This window comes from Rhinopithecus bieti, unplaced genomic scaffold (genome assembly GCF_001698545.2).
Source record: "Rhinopithecus bieti isolate Rb0 unplaced genomic scaffold, ASM169854v2 scaffold_12642, whole genome shotgun sequence".
Taxonomy (NCBI): domain Eukaryota; kingdom Metazoa; phylum Chordata; class Mammalia; order Primates; family Cercopithecidae; genus Rhinopithecus; species Rhinopithecus bieti.
In genome coordinates, this window is record NW_016807465.1 from 1,587,189 (window position 1) to 1,596,824 (window position 9,636).

The 9,636-nt window shown below is 38.1% G+C and overlaps 1 protein-coding gene and 1 long non-coding RNA gene across 2 annotated transcripts in view; both read right to left on the minus strand.

Annotated features, from left to right (window-relative positions):
* SLC9A9 (solute carrier family 9 member A9) overlaps positions 1 to 9,636 on the minus strand; it is a 597,181-nt gene that overhangs the window by 516,176 nt on the left and 71,369 nt on the right. The window lies entirely within an intron of this gene.
* On the minus strand, positions 7,389 to 8,857 carry LOC108535886 (uncharacterized). Its single transcript, XR_001887353.1, has 3 exons — positions 8,534 to 8,857; positions 8,099 to 8,195; positions 7,389 to 7,832 (listed from the first exon to the last, which is right to left on the minus strand). It is a non-coding gene; the product is annotated as an uncharacterized LOC108535886 (long non-coding RNA).

A 9,636-nucleotide genomic window follows, 5' to 3' on the forward strand; every position in this document is an offset into this window, starting at 1 on the left:
CAATCATTAAAAAATCAGGAAACAACAGGTGCTGGAGAGGATGTGGAGAAATAGGAACACTTTTACACTGTTGATGGGACTGTAAACTAGTTCAACCATTGTGGAAAACAGTGTGGCGATTCCTCAAGGATCTAGAACTAGAAATACCATTTGACCCAGCCATCCCATTACTGGGTATATACCCAAAGGATTATAAATCATGCTGCTATAAAGACACACGCACACATATGTTTATTGCAGCACTATTCACAATAGCAAAGACTTGGAATCAACCCAAATGTCCATCAGTGACAGACTGGATTAAGAAAATGTGGCACATAGACACCATGGAATACTATGCAGCTATAAAAAAGGATGAGTTTGTGTCCTTTGTAGGGACGTGGATGCAGCTGGAAACCATCATTCTCAGCAAACTACCGCAAGAACAGAAAACCAAACACCACATCTTCTTACTCATAGGTGGGAATTGAACAATGAGATCACTTGGGAACATCACACACTGGGGAGGAGCGAGGGGGGAGGGATAGCATTAGGAGATATACCTAAAGTAAATGACGAGTTAATGGGTGCAGCACACCAACATGGCACATGTATAACTATGCAACAAACCTGCACATTGCACACATGTTCCCTAGAAGTTAAAGTATAATAATAATAATAATAAAAAGAAAGCTCTCTCTGGCTGGTGACTCATCTCATTCTTATATACCTGTAGCATCACGCCTATTGAAAAGAACACTGTAGACTCCCTGGTTTATATTATTGTGTGGTAAGGAACTTTTAGTACAGTCTTGTTTAAATGGAGGTACAACAGTTTAGAATTTCTTCAATAGCAAATGTGTTTGTCTATCCTTTACAACATGATTTTTTAAAGTTCAATACATGTTTAAAAATTGCCTATTTCCTTGAAGGAATGACTATTTAGATTCCTAATTTCCAACCATCTTTATCACTTCATGCATTTCTATGATCTTTTTCCATCTTATAACCTAATGATTATAAAGAGGAAATTTAATGATTTAGAATTAACTATACAGGTAGTAATTATATCTCTCACTTCCTCAGAAGTTTTGTAATAATCAAAATATATTTTCTTGAAGAGAGCTGGTATAAATGCTAATGTTTGCTCTGTTTGCTGTAAATTTTGGTCAAGGCAATTAAAGGTAAATAGATGACAGCTATTGAGACGCTTTCCATAACCACTCCCTTTGCCCTTCCAGTTAGACTTTTCCATCTTTCTCACCACTTTCTTTTCCTTCTTATTCCTCACACTACCTCCTCTCCTCACTGTCACACAGGGCTCACTGACTGACTGCCAGACACCCAGGGTACACACATCAGGGGCTCCTCACTCTCAGTTATTCTCAGCAAGGGGGAAAATTTCTACCTAAACATAATAATGATTCCTGTGATAATAAGTAATCAAAAGAACACCACATAGTGAGGGGGCACTGCGTATCTGGCATTATTCTAAGAGAGTCACGTATATTAGTTTATTTAATCTTCACAACAATCTACCCTGTATTTTATGCGCAAGTTATAGATGTTAAGAAACATTGCTCTATTTTGTTTAAGGGATGAAAGCTTCATCTCTTGGCATGAGATGTACCACATTTCCCTGTGCATGTGACTATAGTGATAGAATACTTATTACAAGGCATTGGAACTAGAGGGGATTTACCTCACATAAACATAGGCGGAAACTGTTAAGACATCAAAGAGTTATTTTAGAGAAAATAACTCCTAATTAAGCATACAATAAGAGACACAGATTCTGTATGGTATACTACTGCAATGTACAGTGCTATATGCATAATAAGTACCTAACAGGTGTTGAACAAATGACATGGCATAGTAGTGTTCTGTGCATGTGCCTTCATTCAGCAAAATGTGGAGCCCATGAAGTGAAATGGGATTTCTTGCGAAAGTTTCCAATGGTGGCATCCTAATGCTATTTAATTTGAAACAAGATTAGACTCTTGCCACTGTGCAACAGTGAATATAAATGTTTATATTTTACCACTTTGACAAAATGTTTTATATTGACATATGAAGAGCAAAAATATAATCAGGTCTTTTAGTCTGTCATAAAAGGTTAAGCATGGCATAGTGTTTAAGAGCTTGTTTCTATTCAGGTTGCCCCATTTGCATTTGCTATCTTTGTGACTCCGGTCAATTTATCTACCTTTTCTGTGCCTTAGTTTCCTAACTTGCGTGGGGAGAAGAAACAATATAATGGTATTATTGGAATTAAAGGAGGTAAATATATGTAAAATACTTGGCAAGTTATACATAGTATTATGGATAGTAAACATTATTACTACTCATAATTAAAAATGATATAAGGAGCTGCCAAAGTAGATGCAAATAAAATTGTATTTTGTAATCTTAAAAATACATAAAGGGTTTCTCTAACCCTCACTACAATCTAAACTCACCTGGGACCCTGCTCTGGGAAAGCAGTATCTGCATCATATGTTTCTTATACCCAGAAATCTAACTTCTCTTTATTCCCCTTGATGGATTCATGTAATCTCTATCCATGTTAACATTAGCCAAAACAAGCCCATAGTGAATTCAATTGCATAACCAGTCCAGTCTATTTAATGTTTTATTCTTCCGTCCCTAAAGTATTCCTCTGAAACAAAAGCCAGAAGTAAATACAAGAAAACTTGAGAACTGTTCCTTTTCCACACTGTTATAAATGTTGTCTTTTGCTATTTTCTAAAAGTAGCCCTGTGTTCCCCAAATCTCCAGGAAGCTATGCGAACTTGTAATGCCATGTGAGCTAAAGAATAAAAAGTCCATGCAAAAGTACAAGAATATAGCAGCAAGTTAGACCCAACATTGACCTGAAACATTAATATCCCAGGAAAAGGTCAATAAAGTACAGCAATTTGTATTAAAGAAGGGCATATGCTCTGACTGCTATTCAAAACCCTTTCTCCTCAATGTGACTCAAGGATGGATGATGTTTACAGGCAGAACACATTCCCTTTAGTGCAGAGGTAAAATAGGCCAAGGGATATGTGGAATCCCCAGGGAGTTAACTGCAACTGTGGTTCCTTTTTATCTCATTCAAGAGACGTGTATCTGAATGCAATAAGTATGAGTGCTTATAAATAGCCTGAAATTTATTCTAACTATATTAAAAATATGACTAATTCTCTCTTGTTGATACTTTATCATTCATAATAAATTGCTTATACCATGTCATATTTTTTGAATAGGAGGACTCATCCTCATAAATATATGAATTCTCTACAAATTAATCTAGAAACATAATACAATCCCAATGAAAACACCTAGTTCTAGATGATCTGGGTGAAAGGTTTAACGGGTAAATCCTAACTGAATACTGAAAATAAACAAGCAAGAATAGGCAGAAAAATTCTTGGAAAAAAGGAAGAGACATTAACAATACTCCTATCAGATATTAAAACATATTTTACAGGCATAATAATTAAGATAGTAAGGTACTAGTGCTTAAAAAAGAAAGACAATCAATAAAATAGAATAGAACTTTCACGAATGGACCAAAATAAATGTGTGAAGATGGTATACAGCCGACATGGTATTTCAAACCAATGGGTAAGGGATGGATTATTCAACAAGTATTCCTAAAAGAATATCTGGGTAACAATCTTCTGTTGGGAGGAGTCTGGGGGAGGATAAGGTTAGAGCCTTACATCACAACTATCCTACCAGAAACTGGAGACAGATCAAATAATCCAAACATAAACAAACAGACAGATAAGTACTTGAGGAAAACAAGAGGAAAATGTTTAATTTTGATTCAGACTAGGAGAAGCCTTTCTGAGAAAGATCTAAACCTTGCAAAACAAAGGCTTGATAATGTCGGTTATATGAAAGAAAATATCACTGAAAAAATAACCCTCCATAAACAAATGACAAACCAGGAAATATATTTGCAACTGTCATCACAAAGGGCTAATCTCATTGATGTAAGAAGAGCTCCTGCAACTTAATAAGTAAAACACAAAAAGACAAAAGATATGGAGAAGGCCATGCACCAAAAAGAAATATAGCTCTTAAGCAAGCTTAAAGAAACCTAGATGACGGGTTGATGGCTGCAGCAAACCACCATGACACATGTACACCTAAGTAACAAACATGCACATTCTGCACATGTATCCTGGAAGTTAAAGTAAAAAAAAAAAAAAAAAAAAAAAAAAAAAAAAAAAAAAAAGATGCTCAGCCTTACAATAAGAGAAATGTAAGTAAAAACTACAATGACAGATTATTTTCTACCTATCCAAATGACAAAGGTGAGATTAAAGGGTCTGTAGGAGGGAAAACGCCTCCCCTGTAGTGTTCTACTTGGAGCCTTGATTCAGAGCACACAGTAACATGAAGAAGCGAGGGGGCCTCCTAATGGGCTTGAGTTGTAAAGCTGATGGGACCATCTGCAGGGAACAGGGAGGAGAGTGTTCTCTAAATAGAACCGATGTTCACTGAGTGCCAGCTCTTTAAGATGCAGTTATTCATTGTGATATTTATTTTCTTTTTGTGACATTTTGGGCAAGATCATGATTCAACGGTGTATGGTGTATGATGTTAACCAAAGAAGGAAGGTGCTGGAGTGATTAGATTAGATGAAGGCTGCCTTTCCAGATTAATAATATCTTGTTAGTCACACACACCCACACATAGACACACACTCTGAAGTCACAGAGAGAAGGTACCATGGGAGAAAGGTTAGAATCTCAAGTTCAAGTACAGCTAAAGATACTGAATGGGGATTTATTCTCTACATTTCACTGTCCTGTTTCAGCCTAACTTGTCATTTAAACTGCAGGAAATACCTTAATTATATCTGGGAATTTTATTGGAATTTGGAGTAGACTTGGTTAATAAGACATGATTTCCTCCCTGCTCCTGCTGTTGTCCCTCATCACCTTTCTTGCTGGGAAAGGAATGGAGACCGCCCGGGCTCTTTTCTCCTCTTGTCATCACCTGGAGGCAGGAAGCGGAGGACTTCACCTCCTCGTCTCATTTACCAGGATGTGAAGAAGGGACCACATCTCATTCTTGAGCGGATGGAGAAACAGAAGCCCCCTTTCCAGGCTTCCTCCAGGTTGAGCAGGAGGACAGGGGAGGAAATGCTCAGGACGGTCAGAAGGTCTTTTGAGCTGCAAATGGGCTTTAAGACTGGGCAGATGGGTACAAGACAGCCTCAGAACACCCCCAGAATGTGTGTGTGTGTGTGTGTGTGTGTGTGTGTGTGTGTGTGTGTATGCATGCACATTTGTGTGTGTATTGGACAATGGGAGAGGGCAGAATGTTTCCCACGGCCTGAGAGTGGCACAGACATGCCCCAGTCTGCTGGCACCTCCGGTGCTACTTTGCTGCCAGGACAAGCAGGGTGTAGAAGTGAAGTGTGTGGACACATGCCTGAAATCCAGACTATATCACCTCTGTGAATCAGCATACCCAGCTAACAACCAAGACCAGAGGGCTCTGTCTCTGACACCTTTGTGCTCCAAGGCCTACAGGAATTGGACACGGTCCCAGGGAAAGAGACTTAGTTTCAGTTACCCAGCATAGTAAAGCATCAAAACAGAAAATAATTTTAGTTACAGAAAAAAGTAAGAAAAAACGTATTCTAGTACACTCAGGCTTGAGGATTAAAATGTATTCAAGTACAGATATTTGGGAAGGAAGGTTCTGGTTAGAAGGGCCTCAAATTCCAGGTTAAATCGTGTGTAATTCATCATGGAAGCCCAGAGATTCCATGGATGTTTCTGAGCATTTTCTCTGCTTAGGTGAAGCACAAGCTGGTCTGGGAAGGAACTGTAGCCACTACCATAGCACTTAAACACCATTAGATAAATACCACAGATGCCTTTTCAGCTTAAAGAAGAGACGTGGCAGCTATTGTGAGGTGTGGTCAATAAGCCGAGCGGTTGCCCCAAGTCCAGTTTGTGAAAAACAGGTCACCGAGCTGTGACTGGAAATGTTACAGACGCTGCTGCCCAAAAGTCCCACCTGGATGATGCCAATTTCAGAAGCATCATGTCAGGTCTCCATTTCCATCTGCAGATTTCAGAGAACACTGACAACTTTTTAGAAAACATGGTAATTGGGTGGATTTTAACTATGTTAAAGGATGAAACTTTAAGTTATCACAGTTGAACACAGGGGAAAAGAAATAACCAAAATCAGAGCCGAACTGAATGAGATGCAAAATTCTATACAAAAGATCATTGTTGGAAATCATGGTGGAGCTGACAGTTTTGTTCAGCCTTTAAAACATTTTTTTGTGTGTATGCATTGTTCAAATTACTGGTCCCATTAGATCAATAATTATATTTTGCTAGAGGTTGCATATTAATCTTCATTGTAACTAGTGGTGCGGTGCTAAATGTTTAATAAGTGGCTTTTTGGGAGGAAAAGTCCTGATTTGTAGCAGTTGTAAATTTCCATGGAGTAAGTACTCACACAATGGCTAATTTCAAGCTAGCAATGAGGTCTCTGGATGTGGAGTTGGGAAGAGATGCTCAATAGCACATTCTTACGTTGCATTTCCCCCATACAGCTACAATACATATATACAACCTCAAGAGCATGAATAATAATAAAATGTAGAAAAAATTGGGAAGCTATGAGATTTTTGTATTTATTTTGTTTTTAATATAATTTATATATTGGCACGTTTATGTAATCTAATTTTACTTTTCTTTCTTTTTTCTTTTTTTTTTTTTTAAACGGAGTTTTGCGCTTGTTGCCCGGGCTGGAGTACAATGGTGCTATCTTGGCTCACTGCAACCTCTGCCTCCTGGGTTCAAGCAGTTCTCCTGCCTCAGCCTCCCAAGTAGCTGAGATTACAGGCATGCGTCACCATGCCCAGCTAATTTTGTATTTTTAGTAGAGATGGGGTTTCACCATGTTGGTCAGGCTGGTCTCAAACTCCTGGCTTAGGTGATCTGCCCGCCTCGGCCTCCCAAAATTCTGAGATTACAGGCATAAGCCACCACATCTGGCCCTAATTTTTAATAATGGTTGTGTTTGATGGCTCGTTCACAAAGTTCCTGAAACATTAACCATTAGGTCTCATGAGTGGTACAAGCCACTTCCAGTATGAAGTTCATTGTATCCCTGGCTCTGGCATGGTGATTGCCACCAAGTAGGGGTTTTACAAATGTTGGTGAATTAAATCGTTCATTAGTTAATGAGTGACTATTAGAGCCTAAAAGTTTTTCAAATGAAAATGCAACAACAGACATGTTTATTTAACATCAAATAAGGGGGTAATTCCCACATTTAAAACAAAAGCCAAAAGGCATATAAGGCAAAATTCTGTTTTATTGGCCTCAATAAATAATCAATGAACTAGTAAACATCTACTTACGTACTTATGCCACTATATAGCATCCATATAACTGAAGAGTTGGATTTTAAACTTAGCAAGATATAATAACTGTGGGCCAACCATGTCACCTTTCAGGACTTGACTCAACTAAAAGTTAACGTCTGGGAAAGGTGTGTGGGAGTCGCCTTTACTGGGCCCAGTGATATGTTTTATTTTTGAAGTTGAGTCAGGGCTTTCCAGGTGTTTGACTTATTATTATGCTACCTAACTTCATACACACACTGAGCATTGTTTAGGGACACAGGTTGAAGCCAGATGGCCTGGGTTCAAATCCCAGCTCTTCTCATTTGCCATGTGATCTTTGGGATGGCACTTACTTCTGGGCTTCAGTCTCCTCATAGGTAAATTGAAGACAACATCGCTGCCCACTTCTTAGGGTGTGTGTGAGGACTGACTGGATTCGTATATGCAGAGTGCTTAGAGGATAAGACAGAGTAGCCTGTAAGGGTTAGATTTTAAGTTATTATGTATCATGTACTATATCTTATAACAAGGAAAAAAGTAAGATGATGTTGGAGAATCAAAAGTTGAACTATATAATTGTAATATCTTCTAATTCTAAAAATTTTTATATTATACATATATTCGTTGACCTATTCGGAACCTTTCAAATTGACCTGGCAGTACCTCTACAAGCTCATGTCAAGGCTGGGTGAAAATGCCCCAGTGCGCTCCCCTGCCCCTTTGGGACCCTGTCTGCTTCACCTCAACTGCTCAGTTGCCTCCTCAGTTCATTTTCTCCTCAGCTTGTCTGGCTTCTCTAATCCCACAGTAGTGCTCCACCACGAACCTGTGTCTTCACCTGGAATAGGAATAGGTAGCCTGAAGTTGGATTTCCCAATCTCACTGCTGATTTTTGTAATGGACTCCAGGTCTCAAGCCTAACCCTAGAGAGAACGGTACTTCCTGGGATCAGTTAGATTAGAACCCCCTCTCTCAGGGGATCAAAATCACATACTTAAAGCCTGAATATGCAAGTATCAGTAGACCACAGACAGAATTTTAGCCCTGGGAAAACCTTAAAATACCAGAAAATGAAGAGGAAAAGGATTAGACTTAAATCAGAACAGATGAGATTAAATGAACCAGTGCTTATATAGTGTTTGGCACTTAGTAGGTATTCAGTAATTAATATCTTACCTGGGACTCAGGAAACTGAATAATAAATAGTTCACTTCTTTCAAGCCTCAATACTCATTTATTATCTCCAGGAAAAATTAAGAGGTTGCATTAGTTAATACCTAAGTCAACTCTGTCTGGAAAAGTTGTCATGTACTTTCCCTTAGATTGAAGTTTGATTATACACAAAGCCGTAAAGCCCTGACATGAGAAACGACAGTCTTACTGAGTCAGTTTAACTGTTAAAATTGTGATTTATAAATTTTCCCACCAGAGGGCGCAATACAAAAGCCAATGGCTGCTGGGCTGCAGCTGGTGTACCGTTCACCATTTACCGGGTGTAACGGTTTCATTCTGTTGATTTTGGAATGGAACTTTAGCTTCCTAGGTGGTGATAGTTGCCCCCTCATGTTTAACGTCCATTTTAATATAATCCACACTTCATTGTTCACATGTTTAGGGTGTGCTTGACTCTGATATCCGCAAATAATTTTACCAAAATGGCTTTTCACATCTGCTTACTGGAACAGACCTTTTTTTAAAGTTCCAACTTTTCTTTCCAGTAGGCAAAGAGATTGTTAACTTTGAAACAATCTTGAAATTTAAACTTACAATAACACACTGTGGTGCCTTCAAGAACCGTTAAAATCTAGCTTCAACTCTGCATGGGTGTTAGCGGTTAAAAAGCACTGGGATAATTTTATCAATTGGTTTTGTGCTATGAATCTGGCTTATATGTAAATCCTTGGGACACTGAAGAAACGTACGTGTTCTTTATCATGTTCTAAATAAAACATGTCACCCTCAAAATTTAAAAGTATATTCTTTATATGTAAAATACCACAATTTTCTGGCCTAATTTATGATTGTTTTCTGCTTTCTCCAAATATGTGTTTATTTAAAATATTGGCAGTCTGGCAAGATTTTAATACATATAATAACAAACTGTGTACTATTCCTACTCTTAGAAAGGAATAGATAGAAAGGTCATTATTAACAGCAATCTCAATCTTTGGGTCAATGATAGAATTTTTCCTTCATCTATTCAAACCAAATCTTGTTAAGGGCATTTACCCCTAGGACTGTGATGTTCTTTTTTTTTTTTTTTTTTTTTTTTTTTTTTT